A 24,082-nucleotide genomic window follows, 5' to 3' on the forward strand; every position below is an offset into this window, starting at 1 on the left:
GAAGCCTGGCACAGAGTGGGTGCTTGGAGAGCATTTCGTTCCAGCTGCTCATTAGTCCAGCGTTTGCTGAGTACCTGTTATAAGCCGAGCCCGAGCAGGACAGCTCTACTGAAGGAGCTCACCATCGGGGTGGGGTGGGGTGGGGTGGGGCGGGGCAGGGTGGCTATAGGTAGAAGTATAAGTAGCTTAACTAGAACGCAGACAGAATATTGAAGTGCAGGCTCGAATGGTGGGGAAACTGAGGCCCAGGGAGAGGATGTGACTTGCCTACATGGGGACTCAGGAGTCTTGTTCCTCTGCCCACCAGACACCCCTCCCTGCCGGGCTCTGCTGTGTCCCTGGTTACGCAGAAGGAACACCAGTCCCGCTTCTCGGCAGCTTGTGCCATGTGAATAGGCTGTGTTCCATGTTCTGTCTTCAGGGTGTGCATTGGGGTCTTCTTGATGTGCTGTGGACATCATCCATGCCTCTTCCCTTCCCTTTGGATCACACCTCCTGTGTACCCAGCACCTGCAAAGGCTCAGTGACCATCCTTGGGACACACCACAGCAGCCCCCAGGGGACGATCCCAAGCCCACCACCTGCCCTTTGTCCCCTGGGAGCAGTGATGAAGAGGCCATCGTTGCTCCGTCCTGGTCCTGGGCACCACTGGGGAAGTCTGAGTCTCCTCCGCAGGGTGGTGAGAGCTGGCTGCCGGCCCTCCGTTCTCATCACCCCTTCCGATTCTCAGACCCTCCTCCTGCCCAACTCTTGGGGTCCCTCGCCTTCCAGGGGCCCAGCCCACTCTGAACAAGGTTTGGTGAGGCCAGGCAGGTCACGGCAACGGCTAACTGAAGGCAGAAAGTTGACAGGGGGACCCAGTGGATAAAGGGAGCTCTTGGTGGCCACTAAGGGGAGTTTGAGCAAGGCAGTGGCACGGCCAGCTTCCTCTTTAGAAGCCCCGTCTGCTGGATGTGGTGAAGGGCTGGGGGACGATGGTAGACACAGGAAGGGCTGAGAAGGAGCAACTGCAGTAGTCCAGACACCTGCCTATGGGAACCCGAACTCTCTGGATTGGGAGAGAGGCGGGCGCTCCAGAAAGGTTTGGAGACAGAGCCCTTGCCCTACCTCTGCCTGCACCCCCACAGCCTGGGGGTGTCCATCCTTCCCTCAGTCAATTCCTTGTCCAGCCTGTGGTCCCCAGGGCTCGAAATTATTCAGCCTGGGAAGCAGATAGCGAGTGTCCTGTCTGCCCCAGGCCGCAAAATAGATTATTTTTTTTAATTAGCTCTCCCTTGTTAACTCATAATTGCAATCACGTAACATTTAATAGAGACACAAAGTGATCCCCATCGCTGCCCCACAATCATTCATTAGCTAACAAGATGGAGAGGCTCATAAAAAAGGGCCGTTAAAAAATTCCGAAGAAATGGAAAGCAGGAGGTGATGCAAGCCGTGGTTGACAAAGGCCGAGGGCCGGGGAGGCGTGAGCGGGTGTGAGCGGAATAACCCAGCCCTGATAAGCCACAAAGCAGAGTCGGCTGCTCCCTCCTCCCTCTGCCGCCTGAGTCAGAGAAGCCGGGATGTGCTCAAAATCGAGCAATGTAATTAGCAGGTTGCATCATGGCCCTCGATGATAAACTACAATGAGCACAGAAAGGGTGGATGGAGGAGCAGGGATTAGACGGGTAACCCAATCCTACAGCCCGGGAGGGGGTGGGGGCGGGAGCTGCCACCCAGCCACTCGGGGACCCTAGTAGCCTCTGCCTACCATGTCACGGGGCAGGGACAAGCCCTGCTCAATGGCTGCTTTGTGTAGCCTGGGATAATGATTTACAAACTCGAGGAATCAGGAGGTGCGAAAAGAAGATGACCCTCTTAACCCAGCCATTGTCTACCCGCTCCTGGAATGCCCAGCACCCGCCTGCCCACTGCACCTGTGCACACGGATGCTGTTTGAGGATGGTCCAGGTGAGGAGCCCTCACCGGGGCTGGGCTGATAAGATCTAAGAGGGCTGAGCAGGGGGGTTTGGAGACACTGTCAGGGATGACAGACTCAGCAAACAGAGATGGCCGCAGCGATCCACCGAGGCTTCTTTCTCCAGAGGAGTGGGGGTGGGGGGACAGGACCTCAGGGTTGTTGACAGAGCCAGCTCTGACCTGGGGGCCGGGGACCTGGATCAATCCCAGGCTTTGCCACTGGCAAGCATGGGAGCGTGGGCAAGCCATTTCTCCCATCTGCGTCTCGGTTTCCCCACTGCAACCCCCCCGCTGGCTATACAACCAGGGAGAGTCATTTCGCATCTCCATGCCACAGCTTCCCTACCAGGCCTTGCCGCAACTGGCTGTGTGACCTGAGACAGGCTCATCTCAGTGTCAATGGGGACCTCAGTTTCCCTGTTTACAATGAGAGAGATGATCCAGACAATCTTTCAAGTCCAGCTTGGACCTTCTCTGGGTCTAGAAGGAACTCTGTTTTCCTAAAAGCTAAGCAACTAGCCAGCTAACCTGTACCTTGGACACCAGGGTGACCAGACTGGTGGCTCTGCCATCTGGCCATCTGCGTGAATCAGAGCCTAGTGAGGCAGAGGGCAGTCAGAGCTTGCGGCAGGCTCGGGCAAAGCAAGGCGCTGGTGGCATTGTCGCCTGAGCCCGTGGGGACACGCCCCTTACTTCCTCCTGGTGGCAAAGATTTGGCCTTTCAGTCTGGCCTTCGCAAACAGCCTTTACTCCACAGTGTTTTCTTAGCAGCCTATTCTTGCGCACAGGAAATAATTCCATTAATTTTATTATCTCCACAGAGGAAGGACAAGGATATAGATTTGCTCTTAAGTTCAATGACCTCAGCTCTGTCTTGAAAGGAAAACCACAGAGTGGAGGCAACTGCCCTATTGGAAACTTTCTTTGAACAAGGCCCCGCCTGGCGGAGTTTCATTCTGAGTGTGCGAGAGAGATCGCAGCTGCCGCTGAGCGGTGGCCCCCAGCCGCTCTGGGGCCTCCACGTCTTCTCTCTGGCTTCAGTTTCCTCGATTCTAACTGATGGAGTAGGTGGAGACTGGGATGGAATCTCAGCTAGCACGGGCTTTCCTCAGGCCCCAGCATCCCTCCCCTGGACTCACAGACAGGCTGCTATCTCAGCCCTCAGATCCCTTTGGCACTCTGCAGCCACAGGACCTTGACAAAACTTGTGACTCTGGTCACGCTCCACCCCTGCTCAAGGCTCATTGAAGTCACCCCTCCCCAAAGTCCCCGGGCCCTAGCAGGTCTCAACAGGCAGCCCGGGCCTGGGCCTACCTCTCTCTCCAGCCACTTCCCTCTATGTGTAACCCAGCTTACCCGGAATCGCAGGTCCCTTCCCAGCACACCCCAGGCTATTTCAACCTCCATGCCTTTGCACAGGCTGTGCCCGCTGCCTGGATTACCCTTCCCTTTGTTCAACTAGCCAGTTTAGATTCAGCCTTTAGGACTCCACTCTAGTGCCACCTCCTCCCAGAAGCCCTCCTCCAGGTGCCCCATCTGTGCTCCCCACCTGAGCAAAGCTCTATCTTAGCAAGTGCTGAGGCAGATGGAAAAGCTGTCCCAGTGCTGTGTCTCCATTAGACTGAGCTTCCCGGGGGAGGAGCTGGCTGTCCCACACCCAGGGCTGTACTGCATACAGTCAGTGCTCAGAAGTGTCTGAACTGCTGCCTTTTCCCGCAGTGGGGAAGAGGCAGAGGTAGCCTGAGGCTTGGGCCTGGGGGGCTGAAGTCTGGAAACTTGCTCATTCGTTCATTCAGTTATTCATTTGTGGAATCTGAACACACGGGGTGAGCCGGGCAGGGGATAAAGTAGCAAACTTGGCAGCTTTGAACACTTCCTTGAAGTCACTTACAGGCCCCCTGAAGCCCCTTACCCTGGTGCAGGCTGACCCCCAGGGTGGATGGTGGCAGCGGGTGGCTGCCCTGTCTGCTTAGCCCAGCAGGGCCTGCACCTTATCGGCAATGATCTCCCAGCTCCCTCGTCACCAGAAGCTGGGTGTCAGGAGGTGGTGACGGGAAAGGGGACATCTGGAGGCGTCTTCCCACCTGTCAGGAGCTCCCAGCACATCCTCCTGTTGGTGAGGCAACCGTCCTTGTGTCCACATCGCCCAGGCAGGTCACCACTCTGCCCCCATGTCAGGGTGACATTAGATCCCTAAGTCGTGACCTCACTCAGGCATCTGTCCTTGAGTCCTGTCTGCTTCTGAGCTGAGAGCCAAAATATCAGGAGAGACATAGCCCTGGATACTCTCCCTGGCAACAGCAAAACACAGAACAGGTATGGTGTTCCCATTTGATCAGACAGGAGACTGGGACTCAGAGATGTGGACACACCTACCCGAGGTCACACAGCACGTGTGACCTCAGCCTGTGACTTCAGCCTGTAAAACGTATCCTTTCCTCCCTTCCCCACCGTTGGGGGTTGAGCCATGTGCCATATTTGGTCTTTACTGTGTCCAGTGTAGGTGGAGATGTGAATGACAATAGTTACTATATATATTAGACACCTACTATGTACCTGGCACACTTTTAAGTGCTTTATTTTCATTCATTCAATCAGTAATGTTTATTGAGTGCCAGGCACTGTTCTAGGTGCTGGGGATGTGGCAGTAAGCAAGGCAAAGAGAGTCCCTGCCCTCAGGGAGCTCACATTCTAGTGGGAGAGACAGACTAAGCCAAGAAGTGAGTAAATAGAAAGTAGGCTGGGTGGTGAAAAGTAAATCAGGAGAAGGGTGATCAGTGACGGCCTTTGATTTGATGACATTTGAGCAAACTCCTGAAGGAGCTGAGAGAGGAGCATGCGACCATCTGGGGGACGAAAGTGCCAGGCAGAGGGAACAGTAAGTGCAAAGGCCCTGGGGCAGGAACATGCTTGGTTCAGCCAGAAGGCTGCTGTGGCTGGAGCGGAGTGAGGGAAGAGCAGAGTGCAGAAGATGAGATATTGTGTTAGTCATGCGTTAACTCATCACAATAATGCCAGATGCTATTGTTATTCCCTTTAGCTAATGAGGAAACTGAGGTAGTACAGAGAAGGAAAGTTATCTGCCTGAAGTCACACAGCAGGCATGTAGCTCTTTGTAAGCATCCTTCATGGTTCCCAGTCCCAGGTATGAATTAGAATCACCCACGGATCTTGTAAAGAACTCAGATTACCAGATCACCAATCTTAACAAGCTGCCATGGTGATTCTGACAGAATCTTCATGACCCCAGCTTTGATGAGCCATTGGGAGATGGCCGTGGGCAGGCTGGAGTGGAGGAGTGAGCACTGGGCCAGGGGCCTAACCCCAGCTCGTCACTGATCTCTGAGTGGCTGCAGTCTATCTGAACCTCAGTCTCTTCATCTACGAAACGAGAAGGTTGATCTCTATCAGTAAGTTCCCCATTTGCTTTTCAGCAGGAGAAGTCTCCGTTCAGTCAGGGCTTAGGTGGAGCCCAAGACACGAAACAGGTCAAAGGAGCTTTATTTTGGGGGGTGGGGTTGGGTTCAGTCTATTATCCCCTTAGCAACCTCTGAAGCATAAGGTCCCAACTCCCTGAGCTCCGGTCTCTGGAGAGTGTGGGCGCTGGGCCAGATGCTTTGAGTTCTAGCTATCTCTGCCGTATCCTCTCTTCCCAAAGCAGTGTTCCCTGGAGTGGCCCCAAGTCCCTGGTGTGGTCCTGAGAATCCTGTCGTGGGAGCGCTCCGAGGAGCCCGCAGCAAACCCCGCTCTGAGTTCTGGGGAGGCCTGGGTGTGATGACGGAGGTCAGGGACCCTGGCCTGGGCACTCAGTGAGCCTGTCTCAGCTTACCAGGTTCTTCCACCGCTGTGGTCCTTGCTGGGGAGGGGCTAGTGGCAGGCCCAGACAGTGGGATGATCCTTGGACTGGTTGCGGGGGACAACAGTGTAGCGGGTGGCAGCCATCCTGCTGGTGGGGGTGGGAATTTGCTTCCAATGAGCAGGGCCCCTGACAGCTTGGAGGCACCCTCCTTCCTCGTTTTGAGTTAGCAGGAACACCTCTGTCAGATCAGGCCCCAGAACTCGGCCAAGTCCGTTCACAACTATCCTCCCAAGACCCCACCCTGCGGCCATTTTACAGACAAGGAAAACGAGGCTTAGAGAGATCAAGCCACTGCCTGGAGACACGTGAGACCGACCCTCGAACCTTAGATCCAGGACTTCCCCTGCTAGTGCTGGCGTCCCCCTGGACAGGGGGAGATATGCCCTGCAGAAGACGGACAGACACACACACACATCCTGCCCTGACAGTGCCTGCTCTAGAGGGGGGTAACCTCGGGACCAAGCCAAGCTCCGTCTATACATTCCCTCGACATCCAGCACTGGCCCCTGCATACAACAGGTGCTAAACAATTGTTTGTGCTAATCATGCTTTGGAGTTAGAAGTGAAACAAGTTGCCTATCTTCCTATCCTCCTCCTTAGAATCAGGGTAACCCTGCCATCTCCTCAGCCTGGTGGAGAACAGGATGAGGGCATTGCGCATGGAGGAACTTGACATAGGTGCCCCTATGCGCCGTGCTCTGCCTCCAGTCCATAGGACAACGTTGCACGAGAGCAAGGACAATTCTCCCCACTTTAAGGAGAAGGAAACCGAAGGATGGAGAGCCACACCTAGATCTGTCACCAGCGCTCCTGTCCTTTCCATTTCATCCCGCCACCTCCCTGTGATTGTCCCTGCTCCCAGCATGGGGCTGTTTTGTTTTTTTGTGTTCATTCTAATCCCCCAATTAAACAGGGCAAGACTGAAGGGAAGCCCACAGTACCCCTCCCTTCCAGCTGCAAACACCCGGGCCCCGGAGGAAGGACTGGGTTTGTACTCTGCATGCAGAGACCCGCTCTCTGGCCAGCACGTGGAGATGATGTGGAGTCCTCAGCATTTCCTCTATGTGGGGGTAGGGGAGAGGGTGGTCCGTGGGGTCCGCTTCCCCCCCGGGATGGATGCTGGCTGCTTGTGAAGGCCTCATCAGGGGTCCACTTTCTCTGAAGGCCTCGTTGTCGGCTCTAGAGTCTGAAAGCCTCTCCCCTCCCTGCCACAGCCATGTGGGTGCTCCGGCCACCCATGCGGGGCTGTGGCCTTGGACAGACAGAAGTCCGGAAGTCAAGAGCTGGGCTTCACTGGGGGACAGCTGGCTCCTGTGGGGAGACCTTCCCTGGCCTCCAGGGTGAGTCTGCTCAGGCCCAGCCCCTGAGTAGGGAAGTGGCCCAGGGGTAGGCCCAAACCTTGGGTCCCCGATGTCTGCAGCTGCTCCTGGGACCACCCCATGAGACAGACGCTACTGAGCCCCCGAGAGACTTGTGGGGCCCGAGGGGGGTGGTATTTTCTCAGCAGGATTTATGTGTATGTGCGTGTGTGTGCGTGTGTGTGAGTGAGTGCTTAACAAGGAGTGGGGCCTGCTGGACTTCTGAGCCTGGAATTTATACAGCCCCTTGTTGGCGGCTGCAGTTTATCTTGAGCGAAAGAATAATAAACTCGGTTGACAGGATGATGTATTCAAAGCATCTTCCCGTCACAGCACAGAGCCCTGCCCGCTGTCAGGATGTCTGGTGTGGTGGGGACCGTGTTATCGAGTGCTTAGCCCCCGCAGATTGTCAACAACGCATTGTTTGCAGGTTTGGGGCAAGGCGGAGATGGGCCGGGCTGGGGTGGGAATGGGGGGTCTGGCCGCACGGGAGAAAGGACGGCCGCCCAGATGGGGTCAAAGAGGCGTCTGCCTTTGATGGAAGCTCAGAGTCCAACCCCTCCTCCCTGCCCTGATGCTCCCTTTCCTGCCTCTGGGAGTCCTCCCCACTGACCTCCGCCCAGCCCAGCCCAGCTCTAGCAGTAAAGGGACATACTGAGGCCCCACTGCACACCACAGTATTCGGAAAACCCCTCCCACCCTCCATTTCCCATTTTTTCCTTGAGCGAAGAAATCAGCAATTAAACCTAAGCATCAAAAAAATATGCCCGACTTACTAAACCCTGGAAAGGGCGAGAGAAAGCCACTAACCTGGGCTCACTCATAAGAAAGATTGCACCCTGGTCTCCTGACCCGCTGCTGGGCGACCTTGGGCCAGCCCTGTGACCTCTCAGAACCTTCTTCCCTCCCTGTGTGAGAAGAGAATTATAATGCTTGCCCCACCTATTTTATAAACTACACCGTTGCCACGTATTAAGGGACAGAATAAGATGAGGATTAGGCAAATGCTTTGAAAACTTGGAAGCAGAAGATAAATTCAAATTTTTTTTTCTTTTTTTTTTTGTGAGGAGGAGCTAACATCTATGCCAATCCTCCTCTTTTTGCTGAGGAAGACCAGCCCTGAGCTAACATCTATTGCCAATCCTCCTCCTTTTTTTTTTTTCCCCTCAAAGCCCCAGTAGATAGCTGTATGTCATAGTTGCACATCCTTCTAGTTGCTGTATGTGGGACGCCGCCCCAGCATGGCCGGAGAAGCGGTGCGTCAGTGCACGCCTGGGATCCGAACCCAGGCTGCCAGTAGCAGAGCGCGCGCACTTAACCGCTAAGCCACGGGGCCAGCCCAAATTGTTTTTTTTCTCAAAGCCTCCTGAACTTCAGACAGAAGAGCCTTGGCTTCTCCCTCAAGCACCATTATTGGGAAGCCCTTTCTTGTACCTAACCTCAAGCTCCCTCATTTCAGTTTTAGCTGTTCCTTTGGAATGAACGCTTCCCATGTGGGTTCCGGTTCCGATTGTGTCTCAGGGCACCTCCTCTTTTCTGGCTTAATGGTCCCCGTTCCTCTCCTGCTCCTGAGCTAGGGGCTCCACCCAAACCAACTTCCAATAGGAATGAGTCCTTTAATCCTGATCCTAGAAAGCAGGGGGGCTCTCCAGGGCCCCACAGACCACAGCACGATAGCGGGCTGCAGGGGCAGTGGCAGGGACCAGGAGGGAAGGTGAGCCCTATGTACCGAGTACTTGACCAAGCAGCTGGCTCCATTCCAAGAGTCAATTTGGACCCGAGTTTAATCTTCTTAACAGCTGGTATTATCCCCATTTTACAGATGGGAAAACTGAGGCTGGAGAAGATTCTTTTACCTTCTGACAAATGGCAGAAGGAAGACTCAAGCCCAGAAAGTCTGGCTGGCTCCAGAGCTGCACTTGACCTGGAAACCTCAAAGGAAGGCAGGAAAAAGCCACCCAGGGGCTGTGGGGCTCTGAGTCAAGCAGCCGAACAGATAGGGTCAAGGCCCCAGGAAGAATGATGCAGGGGTCGAGGCTGTGGGAGTGGGGCTGGAGTGAGGAGGATGGAGGAGCAAAGGCTGGAGGCTGGAGCAGGCCCCAGGGGAGAAGCTGGGAGAGGAGGTCAGATCTGAGCACAGGACACACGTGTGCTGGGCCACCTAGGCTGAGGACAGTGACACTATAGGAGGCAACAGTCTCCTCAGACCCCCACAGGACTCAGCCATTTATTTCCTCACTCATTCATTCACTTGTTCACTCCTTCATTTCATCCTTTATTTTCCCAGAGTGTCAAGTCCCTTGGAGTTAATAGGAAAGACAGAACTGTCAGCAGGTCAGGGTCCCCAGCAGTCCCCATTCACCCATCCGTCTGTCCATGTGTACTAAGTGCCTACTATGTGCCAAGCCCTGAGCTCTACAGACAAATGAGCCTGTCCTCACCCTCCAGGCACTCACGGACCAGCAAGGGGGAGAGGGAAGCAAACAGACACTTATAAACCACATGTTTATGTGTTCATTGAGTCAACCAACATTTGAGAGCCCTTCCTAGACAGTGCGAGGTCGAGGGAGATGACCAGGACACACTCCTGCCCCTGGTGAGCTCAGGCCAGTTGAAGACATGAGGAAAATGCTCGAACACTTCGGCTCCAATGCGTAGGCAGCTGTGAAAACTACTGAGCAAGAACTGGAAGGGGAGGGCTGACATCCCCAGGGGGAAATGGCTGTGCGTTTGAATTTGCGTTTGAGTGTTCATTTATTCCATCATTCATCTGTTATTGAGCATCCTTTGTGTGCTGGGCATTACTGGAAACAACAAGGCCCAAGGAGGCCATCTTTCTGATGGGCAGACCACTCTCTTGGTCCCCTTGTGGGGACAGGCCAAGTTTGGGGTGGAGGCTGCAGTCATGGCGGATGGGTAGCCGCAGACCCTTCTTAGTCATTGGAGGGGGACCGTAGTTAGGAGCTGGAGGGCAGTTAGCAGTGCAGCCTGGGGCAAGTAGAGGAAAGGTGGGCCCTGTGGGAGGCTACATCAGGGCCACACTACGCTCTGGCCCCAGCCCCTGCGTGACATGGGGACAGACCACATGATGCAAGCAAAGGGAGCGGATGGAGGGGGAGTGTGCGGTGTTTGGTAGAGCAGGAAGACCCAAGCTGTGCGCAAGGACATGTTTGGGGGATCCCTGGGTTCTGTTCATTAGAAGAGAGAGCCTCATTGTCAGGATTTTCTGGAGCCCTGATATGCATATATCCTCCCTACCCTGGGGTAGATTTGTATGCCTATTTGCATATGTTTGCGTAAAGCATGCTCCCATCCACATTCATTTCAGGCAGTTTAATTTATGTCATTGCTCCCCTCCCCACAGCTGGCTGTCCCCATGCCATTTGCTCCCCCTTCTGGAAGGGAAGACAGGGCGAGGATGATGCCCAGCTGCAGACAATCCCAGTGTTTCTCTATGGCCTCGCTTGGTAAAGGCTGAAAGCAATTTTCCTGAGAGCTATTCTGCCTGCCTGACCATATTGTGCTCTGGCTGAAATTGTTGTGAGCTCCGTGGTCCCTAGGGACTGGTAAGCTGAGCCACGTTGTGGACGCTCTTGCTGTGCTTAGGGGAGCGCCAGGCTGGAATGAGAACCGCCTGTGGACTGTCAGTGGGAGAGCAGCTGATGGAGTGGTGAGTGAGCGTCGCCGGGAAGTCTGGGGGCCATCCCATGTGGGTCGCCTCAGCTGACCAATGGGTCGGGGGCCTGGGCAGGGCTGGGCTTGGGACCCCTTCCAGGGAACAGCTACAGCTGCTGGGCCTGCAGAGCATGCCCCACAAGCACCCACGAAGGCGCATAAGTGTATGCACGCAGAGAGCAGAGGGAAAGTTTGACTTCTGCAATTCTTGTGCAGCCTGGAGCAGGGGAGAGAGTTGGGAACTCTCAAGTGCTGTGTGACTCTAGGCAAGCCCCTTCCTCTCTCTGGGCCTCAGTTTCCCCTCTGTACCATGAGGGTCTTTCCAGCGTTGGCTTTTGCAAATGCATGCAGGCAACCCCAGCTCATCATCTGGGCCTCAGAGAGGATCCTCCTGTCCTGGAAAGGCCACAACCAACTCCGCTGCCCTGAGGCTCAGGCTCCTCCTCCCTGGGAAGCCTCCCTCTGGCCTCCAGGTCATCTGAGCTTCAGTGAGCACCCAACGGACACGTCTGCTCCCAGTCAGCTTGCACTCACTATGATGTGGCCAGGGGAGGAGCCAAGAAGCTGCTGGGAATCCAGACCCCGCCCCCCCCATTCGATCCCACTCCCACCACATGTATCCATCTGAATGAGGTCCCGAAGGAGATGCTCCGAGGTCAGGGAATGGGAATGTTTCCACCTGGGTAGAGGCAAATGGAAGGAGCTGGGGGGCTGCCTCGGAAGGACTCTTGCTGGCTAGCCCTGACCTCAGGCTGAGAGCTCCTGAATCGTGCCCACTCCCCACCACACACACACCCTGGCCCGTGTGGGGCTCAGCTTGTCACCGACAGGCTCTCTGCTAAATGAGGTGGCTTGATTGCCCCTTATCGCAGGGGCTTATCTCCTGCCAGGTTATTTGCCTGCCAGACTCCAGAGAGCCACTCAGCAGGCCTCTCCCAACCTCGTGCTTCTCTAGCCCTGACTCTCCCCTGTCCCAAGGGGACACTGGATTCCAGTGACCTTCCTGTTGGTCAGTGAAGCTGGGGGCAGAATAGGGATAGAGGGAACTAAGAGAGGTCAGCTTTTCCCCACTGGCCCTTGACCTGACAGCTTTACACACATTCGCACTCACCCCCTGAGTGATATGGATTTGGGGGATCCCACCCCACCCTACATCCTGCCATCCTGCACCAAAAGTGAAAAACAGCTTAATATCTGTGGTGCAGTTATCTACCTACTCCCTCAAATTGGGGGTTTCCTAGAGCAGAGGCTGTGTCTCCCCTCAGACTGGGGCTCCCTGAGGGCGGGGCTGTGTCTCCCCTCAGACTGGGGCTCATGAGGGCAGGGCTGTGTCTCCCCTCAGACTGGGGCTCATGAGGGCAGGGCTGTGTCTCCCCCTTCAGTGACACTCTCCCCACCATTTAGCCACACTTGCACCCAGCACAGCCTCACCTGCTTCTTGAGTCAGTTGTCAGCACTCCTGGTCTAGACTGGGCCTTTTGTTGCCCAAGGATCATTCCCTAGAGCTCTGCCTGATGGCTGACAGAAGAAGGGGCCAGAGCAGAGGACACAGGGCACCTCTGAAGGAAACAGGGAAACCCGCGGGGATCTCTATGCAGTTGCACCTGGAGGCAGGAGAATGGACAGGGTGACCGTTGAGGATCTTTGGGTCAATAGGTCCTCAGTGGTCAGCACAGGATGACACCTTGATAGAACAGGTGGTTTTTTTAGCTTTTGATTTGTGTTTTTCATTTGGGGAGGTGGGTTTTTAATAAAGACAATGAGAAAAAGAATGAGACAAGCAGGGGACAGAAGGGAAGGAGCGAGGGAAGGAAGGAGGACAAAAGCGGGGGAGGGAGGGAGGGAGGAAGGAAGGAAGGGAGGGAGGGAGGGAGGAAGGAAGGAAGGAAGGGAGGGAGGGAAGGAGGAAGGAAGGAAGGAAGGGAGGGAGGGAGGGAGGAAGGAAGGAGGGAAAACACAACCTTTTCCTCTCCTAAGTCTCCTGTAGGGGAGTTTATTTGTTTAAAATCCTCTTATCTCCAACACTTGTTTCTCCACCGGTTGAGGGGTCTGTGGAGTGAGGCTGGTTTTTCTCCCAATGACAAGAGAATTCCAGGGAGGGCTCCATAAACGTGGGCTCCATAAATGGCCACGGTGCCCTTCTTTCCACGGACAAAGAAGGAAGAGGGGTTTAAGTTGGACGCCCGTCTGCCCCTCCCTGCCATTTTCCCATCCATCCTCACCTCAGGGGCAGCCCTCATCCAGCCCCAGACCCCTGTGTCCCAGGACAGGGGACATGGCTGTCCAACCTCTGTGGTGGGCTCCGGCCAGCTCAGTCTCCTTCCAGCCTCCCTCTCCCGCCTTGACCCCCCTCAGGCCTGCTGGGCTCCTCTCCTCAAGAGCCTATGCTGACAGCCTGCCTGGACACCAGCGCGGCCCCAAGCCTCGCGGCCTTTGCTTTGGCTACCCTCCCGCTCTGTGGGGCCCTTTCTCCAAGTGCCACCTCTTCCAGGAAGTATCTCTTGATGCTCTATTTGCCCTAATTCACTCGCTCATGCATTCATCCTTTCAACATGTATTTTTGAGTCCCTGAGATGTGCCAGGCATAGGAGATAAAGGGCTTGGGGAGCTCTGAGCCCAGTGGAGGAAACCAAATGTCAACAGTCAATTAAAGCTCTTTAGGGTGGGTTTCCATTTATTCTAGTCTATACCAGTAATATCTAACGTCAATTGAGGGCTTACTATGTGCCAGGCACTATTCTAAGTCTTTCATGTTGAGCAACTCATTTCATTCTGGAAACAGCTCTGCCGGGTAGGCCTGTTACCCTCCCTGTTTCACAGAGGTCCTGGAATGCACAGCCAGGCAGTCTGGGTTGGGGGCTGAGCTCTCAAACTCACAGCTGCTTGCCTCACAGCCTAGGGATGTTTCCATGCAACCTCAGGCCACCGCCTTGCCCCCGCACCCTGCGGGAGGGCCCTGCTGTGTGACCGGCTCCTTGCCCAGGGCCGAGTTGGCCATCTTTGAACGAAGTGGCTTGTATTTGGCCCTGCCTGCCCCAGCTCTCCTGAGCCTTGGCCTGCTGCCTGTGGCCCATCTCTATGTGGAGAGTGGGCATCTCCCAGGCCAGTCTGCCAGCCCCTGGCAGGCATGGCCTGAAATCTCCTCAGCTCTGGGCCTAGAATGGGCCCAGCTCAGGACTCCTTGAACTGGCTGAGAAGGGCAGCCCTCGGACCAGGAGGAGGTGGGTGCTGGGGGTTGGAAGAGTGCCAGCATCGAGGGTGGCCAAGGCAGGGGCTCTGCCTGTCATGACCATGAGCCAAGGGGACGTGCTGATCCCCAAATGGCCTCCCTAGCCCCCTCTGAGGAAGTTTGTCTCCAGAAGTAAAGATCCTGTTAGCCGGCCTTAAGCCTCCATTTCCTCAAGGCCCAAAGAGGCGGGTGGGAAACAGCCCTTATCTCAGGGATTGTTTGGGCATTTGGCCCCTGATGGGCCCTGGAAGCTCAAGTTATGTCCCTCCCAGGGGTCCCAAGCAGGCTCAGCAGTGCTGGGGGATGTGCCAGGCCTGAGACATAGGAAGGGAAAGGAAGGGAGGGAGAAACTGAATACATGGAAAGAAACGAATTGGGAACAAAGGGGATGCATTTGAATACTCAGCATGTATTGAGCACCTACTGTATGCCTGGAACATGCTGGCCCTGGGTGCACACCTTCGGAACAGAAGCCTCAGCATTCAAGGAGCTATCAAAGCTGGTTGTAGCTGGTGGTAGCCCGTGGACCCCAAATCCAAGTGGGAAAGGGGAGGATGGGGTGGGATGACCCATCCCCGAGTCAGCCCAGCTCACTCCCCACAGAGGAAGGGCCAGATGACCAGGTCTGGGTCCAAGGCCCTAAGCTCCTGATGCCCTCACCTCCTGGCCCAGGACAGTGAGGCTCCAGCCCCAGCCCATCTTTTGGGAGTCAGCTCCTATCTCTGAAGATAATGAGGGAGGAGGCACCCCTCAGGGGTCAGTTCAGGTCTGAGGTTCAGGTCTGATCCGTGCCTGCCTGGCCCTACCAGCAAAACCAGCACTGGTGAGGTGGTGCTCTGTGGACACCAGTCTTGTTCTTCACTGTGTGGGGACAGAGGAGAGAGGGGGCTTCATCATGGAGGCTCCTCACACCTCATTAACTGCCCCCATTGGCCTAGAAGCCCCTCTAGGGCAGGTGGGAAAAGGAGAACCTTTCAAAGCTGACACCAAATCCATAGCCTCCCCTGTCCCAGGTCTACAAAGCCTGAGGAGGAAGGGATGGAGCTGGGATAAGCTGGGACCAGCCAGGGTGAGGCCTTCTCAGACCAGGCCTTCTATCTCCCTGGCTGCCGTGGCCTGTAACAGACCACCCCTGAGCTCAGGGCTCCCTCTTGGGCCTATAGCCCTGAGCCCAGAGCAAGTGTGCACGAGGGTGTTGGCACTCCACACGTGTGCCTGCTGATTTGTGTGTGTGCGCGAGCGCGCGCATGCACACACCTGCACAGGTTTACAAACGTGAAGGCCCTGGGAACTTGAGGACATAGCCTCCTCTTCCTTCCAAAACCACAAGGCTGCTGGCCAACCTCAAGTCTCGGTTTCCTCAAGGCCCAGAGAGACCCATGAGAAACAGATCTGGGCACGGGCAGCCCAAACGCGGGAACACTTTGGCCTGTGGGCCTACCCTCTCCTGGGATCTGGATGGCCTCAGACCAGCCACGGGCCCTCTCTGAGCCTTCCCTGTCATAGGTGCAGAGAAGCAAATCACGAGGTCAGGGCTGCCAGGCTGGCCCGAGATGAGGCTGGTGAGCCCATCAGCCAGGGATGCTGCCTGCTGGCCCATTGCCAGGCCTCTGGGGGGATGCTCCTCAGAGGACAAGACAAGGAAATGGCTGAGGGGAACTCTCCCCCACGAAGGAGTGGGACTCCCCAGCCCCAGGCGGCTTAGAGGGTGCTCTGGGAGAGAGGAAGGAGTCACTTAAGTCTGAGTTTCTCAGAGTCAGACCACACATCACCCACGTCAAAGTCAGTGGTGATATGGTGGTAGGGGCTCATTGAGAATAGATTCCCATGAAGTCCTGACTGAGCAGGCCCCGGGTGGATTAGGAAATCTGCATTTGTAACAACTGCCCCAGATGACCCAGGGCGGCACAGACCCACAAAGTGTAATGTTAGAGAGATCAGGTTTTGGAGACCTGAGTTTGAATCTCCACTCAATTTCTCCCCATCCTTAAAGTGGAGTTAATAATATGACTTTGTAGAGACAATATCACCTCATAGATGCTCAATGCATGGTAGAAACAATAACAGCAATAATAATAAAGACAGCGGCTGACCAAAACCCAGCACTGGCTGTGTGCCAAGCCCTCTGCCTTTACAGGACTCACACCCAGGAGGCCAGGTTGGGGTACTGAGTGCAGGGTTCCACCCCTGATGCCCCCTCCCTTGTAAATGGCAGACAGGAAGGCCTCCTCCAGGTACCCTGTGGGCTCTGAGTATGGCCCCACAGCCACCACTGTTCACCTAAACCAGCAGTCCCAGAAAGCCCTGCTCTCTTGGGAGATGCATCCCAGAGCCCCCAGGAGCCAGACCTGGTTTCCTCCAAGCTAATTGGCTAATCGTCTGCTACCCTGATAGCAGGAGGTCTAGACATGACCAGTCCGGGGCCAGGCCCTCACTCAGCCCTTCTCACTAGCCAGCTAAGGGGAGGGAAGGATTAACGTGCTGGCTGGATTTGCTCACCTAATTCCTTATCGACAAGGGAGGGTAGACAGTTTCTTTCTTAGGCGAAAGACCCCAGGAGGCCTCTGGACAGGAGGAGGGAGGGAGATAGACGGCAGTGAGAGGAGGGAGGGAGGGCGGCTCTCGCTCCATCCTCGCCTCCCTGGACTCATCGGCCCCTCTCTCCCCAAGGAGTGCAGCCATGGACTGGAACCATCTCAGCTCACCCTGGAGCCCCCCTGTGGGAGTGGAACCCCAAACAGACTTGCTTTTCAGACAGGAAACCTCAGCAAGGGCTGGTGGCTGACCCAACTGTTAAATGAGATGGAGCCCCTTGAACGCAGGTCTCCAGACACTCAACTCTGGGGCGTTTGCCCCTCGTCGCCTGCTAGTGCGGCAAAGGCAGAGAAGAGCTCCCCGGGGCCCGGGGCTGGGGTCCCACTGGCAGAGGGAGCACGGGCTGTGGAGCATGGACCCCACCGGGGAGGGGAGGCAAGAGGGCCACACAGGTAAGAAGGAGCTGGCCATGCAGGAAGTCCACTCCAGTGGGGAGGGATGGTTTGGGCCATAGTGGACTTCAGAGACTCCAGCCAAGGAGGGTTGTGAGGAAAGACGAGAGAAGTGAGCCCTCAGCCCAGGGAAGAGAAGGTGTGGGTGAGGGTGCTCCACAGGAATCGCTCCATTCACTAAACGTCATTATGTTAACAACCTCATGAAGTCCATGTCATAGTTCCCATTTTACAGATGAGAAAACTGAAGTCTAGACAGTCTCTAGAACACGCCCAAGTTCACACAGCAATGGACAGAGCAGTGAACAGCCTGATCTGGCACCCAGCCCTGGAGTGAGGCCCGGGTCACTCCCCGAGGGCTGAAGAGGGGTGGAAGTAAGGCTACCTCCCCACCCTTCGTGCTCACCCCAATCTGCTGAATGCAGGCATCAGCTAAGAATCTGAGTCTCAGCTCCCCATCCCCACCAGCCCTCACCTCCAACACTGCCTGTCCCCATGCCTGGAGCTGCTCAACTTCCCCCTCCTCCAGGAAGCTTCCTGTCCATCTCGTCCCTGTTGCCTCTGCCAAACCTGCAGAGCAGCCCCTCTATTTGCCAGGATGCAGGGCACTGGGTTCTGCTCCACTTGGGTGGCTGCAAGGTGCAGGGCTTAACATGGGCTCCAGACTCAACAGCCCTGGCTTTTGAAACACTGCTCTCAGCTGCGGATTGTCCGGCCATCTGTGCCTTGGTTTTCTCATCTGTAAAATGGGACTAATAATGGCACCTACTTCAAAGGACAGTAAAGATTTAAAGAGATACTGCAGGTGACGGAGTCACCCAGAGAGGGGTATTAGCAGGCTCAGAGAGGGTATTCCCTCTCTGACGTCACAGAGCGAGTTACTGGCAGTTAGCAGCAGAACTTTAGAGCTGGGAGACAGGAATGAGGCCCACATTAGAGGCCGCCCAGGTCTCTGAACTCCTGGTCCAGGGCTCCTGCCCCTAGGCCATGACATCACACCGTCCCCATGGTGGTGACTGCTCAGAGCAGGCCCTGGGAAGGCTGGACTCCCGCCTGCCCTTCCAGCCCCCACACTCCCTCAGCGACTGTCTCCACCTGACCCCGGTGGTCTGTCTCGGGTGTGGACTGTTTGCAACAGGCGCCTATTGTCTGCTGGCCTGAGTGCACCTGTAGCGCCTGTCCCAGCCCGGTGAGTCAGCTCTTGGCAGGCAGTGGGGCAGCCACTCCACATCATCTTAAGCCTGAAAGAGGACCTTTCTTTTCGCTTTCCTCCTCCTTCCTCTCTCCGCTCTCCATGAAGTGGTCATCTCCGCAGGGCAGCAGGGAACAGCATTCTCTGCCAGGATTTCTTGAGTCTTCCTGGCTGGGAGACAGGGTGGGGCCTCGGAAACAAAGAGAAGGCGGCCTAGGGCTGGCTAAGCCCTTGAGCTACTTTAGGGCACCGTTCACTCCCAAACTTCCTGTTTCCAGGGGGGTATCTAAATCAGGGCAAGGACGGCAGCCCTTTACTTATCCAGAGCCCACACGTTTGACAACCTTTACCATCCAGACTGGGGTCTGAGATTAAAAGGCTTCTGAGCAGACTAAAGATGCTTCCGACAATTAAACCCGAGAGCTTGGCTCTCGATGTTTCCCCTAGCTGAATCGGAGCCTAGCTGCTGTTACCTTGCACACTTTTCTAGCCTGCCTGGTTATCTAATTTACATATGTATTAAAAGAATAAAATCAGAGTGAGGAAAAGGCCATTAAGGATATTCTCACTGACAGCAGAAGGTATCAGGTGGTGAAGATACAAATAATAAAAAGTGACCCAAGAACTAAACAGTTAAAGCAATCTTGAGTTGTTCAAAGTAGAGGCAAAGAAAATTACACACCTCAGCTCCGTGTTTCAATTACAGTCGGGGATATTTGTAACGGGGACCTGGAATCTTCCATGGAAAATTGGATTATGGCCAATATCTGTTTAAAAAGGTTTGAGACTGTGATATATTTTTTTACAAGGACTTTCAAAGAACATGATTTCATTCTTCTTTATGTTTTTGATATTTAAAGAATTAAGTAAATAAGAGTTCATAATGGCAGAATGTGTGATTTAGACCAATGCTCCCACTGAAGACAACTGGAACAGCTTGATGACATATTTTAAAAATCTGCTGAAGGTATCAGAGAACTAACAAAATAATTTGTTAGGAATTTCTGGGCCATGACTGAGGCCTAGAGAAGTAATAATGGCATGTGAGGCTGTTTTTTCCCTGAGGGTATTTGCCCATTTGGGAGCGGTCAGCCGAGAGTCCAAGAGGCTGAACAATGCTTTTGACAGCCTTGTAGGACTAAGAGGTCATGGATTGGAGTTCCAGGCTTGCCAAAGGATAGGACTTAGTGAACCCTCTCTCTGTGCGCAGGTATACTAAAAGCGCTGTACCCTAGGAGTTAAGGATTAACCAGAAGTAGATGGCTTGGTTTCCAATCACTCAATCCTTAAAATTGAAGTAGGTGATTCTGCAGTATTAATGCCCCAGGCACATTCACGAATGTGAATCCTCTCTGAAGGAAGGGAATACCATTCTAGGCCTCAAGTTATTTCTATAAATAAGTCTGTAAATACAATGTCCAACACATAATCAAAAATACCTACACATGTGAGGGGTCAGATAACATAATTTTTAAAATGTCAGAAACAATAGACAATAGAAACAGACCCATGGAGGCTACATGTGTTAGAGTTATCAGCAAAAATTATAGTAACTAGGCTTGCTGTGTTCCAGGAGATTGTTGTGGTTACTATTGCTGCATAACAAACTACCCCAGAACTTAGTGGTATAAACAACAACAATTTTGTTGTCTCATGATTTTGTGGGTCAGGAATTTAGGAAGGGTTCAGCTGGGAAGTTCTCACTCAGGGTCTCTCATACAGTTGCTGTCAGATTTCAGCTAGAGCTGGACATCCAAGACAGCTCCTCACATGGCTGGCAGTTGGTGCTGGTCATTGGCAGGGGGCTCAGCTAGTATTGTTGACCAAAGCACCTATGCATGGCCTCTCCAGCATGGCAGTCTCAGGGTAACTGGACATCTTACACGGCAGTTGGCTTCCCCCAGAGTAAGTGTTCAAAAAGAGCCAGGCAGAAGATGCATGGCCTTCTCTGACCTAGCCTCAGCAGTGTTGTGCTCAATACAGTATCACTTCTGCTAAATTCTATTGGGCACAAAAAAGTGATTAAGGCCAGCCCAGATTCAAAGGAGGAAACACAGACCCTCTCCCCACCCCCCACTATCTCTCAATGGGATGAGTATTGAAAATTTTGCAATCAAATTTTTCCACAGAGATAAAAGAGTTAATCTTCTACTGTTGGGAAAATTCCAGTAGATTGACAATCTCTTCTGAACAATGTGATGTTCTAGAAAAACATCTAGAACAAATGAACTAAATGAACTTTATCCAAATGAACTGTGGATCATCCCCCAGGAGGCTCTCACAAGCCCCTCTGGGCCGTGTCACATGAACGTCTTCACAGTACAACGCACCACTAGAGATGGTCAAGGTGTGAGGGGCACCCCAGCTCCATGTCCACATTCCACAATGACGCCCCTGCCATCACTCCTACTGAGGCCTCTGTTTTCCTCACAGAGATGGCAAGGAAACTCCTCAGAAAACCCAAGAATCTTAAAAGCATGCAGTGGCAGAAGCTGAAATGATCTCAGGCGATATATAACTACCCTGGGGCTTCCCAAACTTGACTGATCCTTGGAACACCTGCTAAGATGGAAGATTCTCAGACGGGGAGAAGATATTTGCAACTTCAAAACCCTCTAGGGATTAAAATCTAAAACAGTCAGGGAACTCCTGTTAGCCAATGAGGAAAAGACAAAAAAAATCCAATAGAAAAAAAGAATGAGATAAATAGTCATGTCATGAAAGAGCTAGTGCAATGGCCGAGTTATATGAAGAGATGCGCAAATTCACTAGTCATCGGAGAGATGCACACTTCAAACGGACAACGTACCTCTCTACACCCAACTGGATGGCACAAACTAGAAAGGTGGGTCATACGCGATGTGGGGAGATGGGACTCTTGTGTCCCACAGGTGAGGGAATAAACTAATATATCCATTCTGAGCAATCTGGCTGTAGTTAGTGAAACTAAGCATGCATACACCCTGCACCCCAGTTCCCACAAACAGGTAGATATCCTGGAAAAATGATTATACAGGATGGAAAGAGGACGTGTACAGGGTGCTCATGGTAGCAAAACTGGGGGGAGTGAGGAGTTGGAGGCTGCCTAAGTATCCATCTCTGGGGCAATGGATAAGTAAGATGTGGCAGCCCCCTTGCAAGTGGCAGTTAGAGCAAGCCAGGTGGACATACAGGGATGCAGGATCTTCACGGCAGTGTTGATGAGAAAGGCCAGAAACGGAGGAGAGTTACAGCCTAACACCATTCATATAAATGATAAAACATGCAGAAAACAGCACTACCTGGTATACAAAGAAGACGCATCATATTTCAAGATCTATGGCAAGCACATAGAACGAGGGCCTGGGGCAGGGGGTTGGGGGTTGTGGGAAATGGGAGTGAAGATCAGGGATGAAGGAGAAAAATAAGACAAAAAGTAACTTAATGTTAGGGGGCTTTGAACAGACCAATGATGATTGTATACTGTGAACTGAAGAGTATAATTAGTTCAATTGTCGGCATTTCTGGTAAAAGTGAGTAAGTGAAGCAGATTTCTTGACTTCGACTACCGAGATTCAACTTCAACAGGTCTGGGGTGAACCCCAAAATACGGGTCCCGGTGACTCTGTTAATGCCCTCTGCAGCATCCGAGACAGATGATCATCAGTGGCTTATTCAATACATCCATTGACGCAGAGCTCATTCCTGTACTAATTAGTAGAAAGTACTTCTTATTACATTATATTGTTAAATTACATAATATATTATCTATTATTATTCTTATTATATTACATTATATTGTTATGTAATTAAGTTCTAACGATTAGAAAGTTCTTCCTGAGGCCAAAAATTCATTTTCCCTGTACCTTCCAAACTGTTGATCCAAGTTCCGGTCTTTAGAGCAAGTGAAATACTCACGTCCCTCCTGCTTCTGCACGCCAGCCTTCAATGACCCTCCATTTCTCCAGCATCTCCGCGTTGGTCGAGTTTCCTTCCCTCTACCCCACCACCTTAGCCAAGTGATCCCCTCAGGTCTGATCTAGCTACCAATGTTTCTCCTCAAACATGGCTCTTTCAGAGAGGTCCCACACTCCGGGTACAGTCTGACCAGCTCAGAGTATAGCAGGACATATACCTCCTTTAGCCAGGGTCCTATGCTCCTATTCATATAACCTCAGATTACAGTCAATTTTTTTTATTTCTTAAAGCAATTCCCAATGAGTTTTTGGTCAGCCAAACTTCCAGGTCTTTTTCACTAGAATTGCTATGCGGCCTGCTCCATCCGTTTTCCCTTATACTCACTCACACACACATACATGTATACAGCACAAAATAAAGTCACAGTAGTTATACAGTGTAAAGCAAGACCCCAACCACCTACGTGGTTTCTTGTGTATCCTCTGGAGATGATCTGTACATATACAAATATATACACACAATCTCGATTGCACAAAGAAAAGCATAGTCTACACTGTCAGTGTACACAGTTCACACTATCACTATACACTGGCATGCACCTTGCTTTTTTACTTAACCTGGTATTTTGGAGAACTTTCCTTATCGGTATATAACTCCTTGCCTCATTGTTGGTATCTGCCCCGTGGCCTCCCATTGTGTGGATCTACCCAAGGTATTTAATTGATCCCCTACTGGTGGACATTTAGGTTGCTTTCAACCCTTTGCAGCATTCAAGACCAGGCTGCCGGGACTACCTTTGCATGTAAGCCATTCCATACATGTGCCAGCATCTCTGTGGGATCAATGAATGTCAATGTGCCTTTTGACTAGGGTTTTGTTTCGATCCTAGAGCTGGACTTTGTCATTTCTGCCCTCTGTTGATCTCTTCTGTTGGTTTAGCCCATTGTTCCAGGCACCGTCGGACAGATGTGAATCCTCATTGTGCCACTGAGCCCGATCCTCTCAGCTGAGGGTCATTTGCAAGCAGAGGGAGGCAGCCTTTCGGGCCTCTTTTGAAGCCATTGGTAAAAATGTCCAGCGTGATGGAGCCAAGACTAGGGCCCTGGGGTAAGTCATAGAGAATCCCAGGTGTCCATTCATCCCTGTCCCCATGGGCCAGTCCGCATTGCTGTCGTGGGAGCCAGCCTCGCTAGGGTATCCAAAGAGGCTCTGTCACCCTCCTGGGGGAAATCCAGCACCCCCACCTCCAGCAGCCCTGCATCCTTGCGAGAAAGAGAGCTGAGGCCCGTTAATGTGGCATCGTTTGCTCCTGGGAGAGCCGGCTGGAGGGTCTGGAGAGGAAACCACTGGCCTTTGCCGTCAACAGAACTAGGACCCTGACCTGCCCATTTCTAGCTCTGTGGCTTTGGGCAAATCATTTCACCTCCGGAAGCCTCAGTGTCTTCCCCTGCCAACTGGTGGTAACAGAACCCACCTCTCCGTGTTGTGAAGTTGTATGAAATTACTTGTCTGCAGAAGAGTGCTACTGCTGTCTGTCTGTCTGTCTGCTGGTCTGTCTGTCTTCCTTATCTATGAATTCACATGCAAATGATCAACTCCCAAGTGTTCAGTAGGGATTGACTTCGAGCTCAGAAGTCTGTCCTTTCCTAAATAGATCTTCCCACTTGTAAACATCAGAACATGGTCAGCCCTGCTCTGGGGCTGTGCTCTCTGTCCAGAGCCGGGGGTCTGTGCTCATGAGCAGGAGGTCCTTCAGCACCGGAGATGGAACTCCCTCTGGGCCCAGACTCAAGCCCCCTGAATGCAGCCAGTTCCATCCTAAAGTCTCCTCTCTTTCCTAGAACTGAGTTGGACCTGCTCTTCTCTGCTTTTGTTTTTTTCCCCCTGGGGACAGAGTTGGACCTATTTCTCAAAGAAATAGCTCAA

The sequence above is a fragment of the Ceratotherium simum genome, chromosome 13, assembly GCF_057802395.1.
Source record: "Ceratotherium simum simum isolate JZ-2026a chromosome 13, ASM5780239v1, whole genome shotgun sequence".
In the NCBI taxonomy this organism is placed as follows: domain Eukaryota; kingdom Metazoa; phylum Chordata; class Mammalia; order Perissodactyla; family Rhinocerotidae; genus Ceratotherium; species Ceratotherium simum.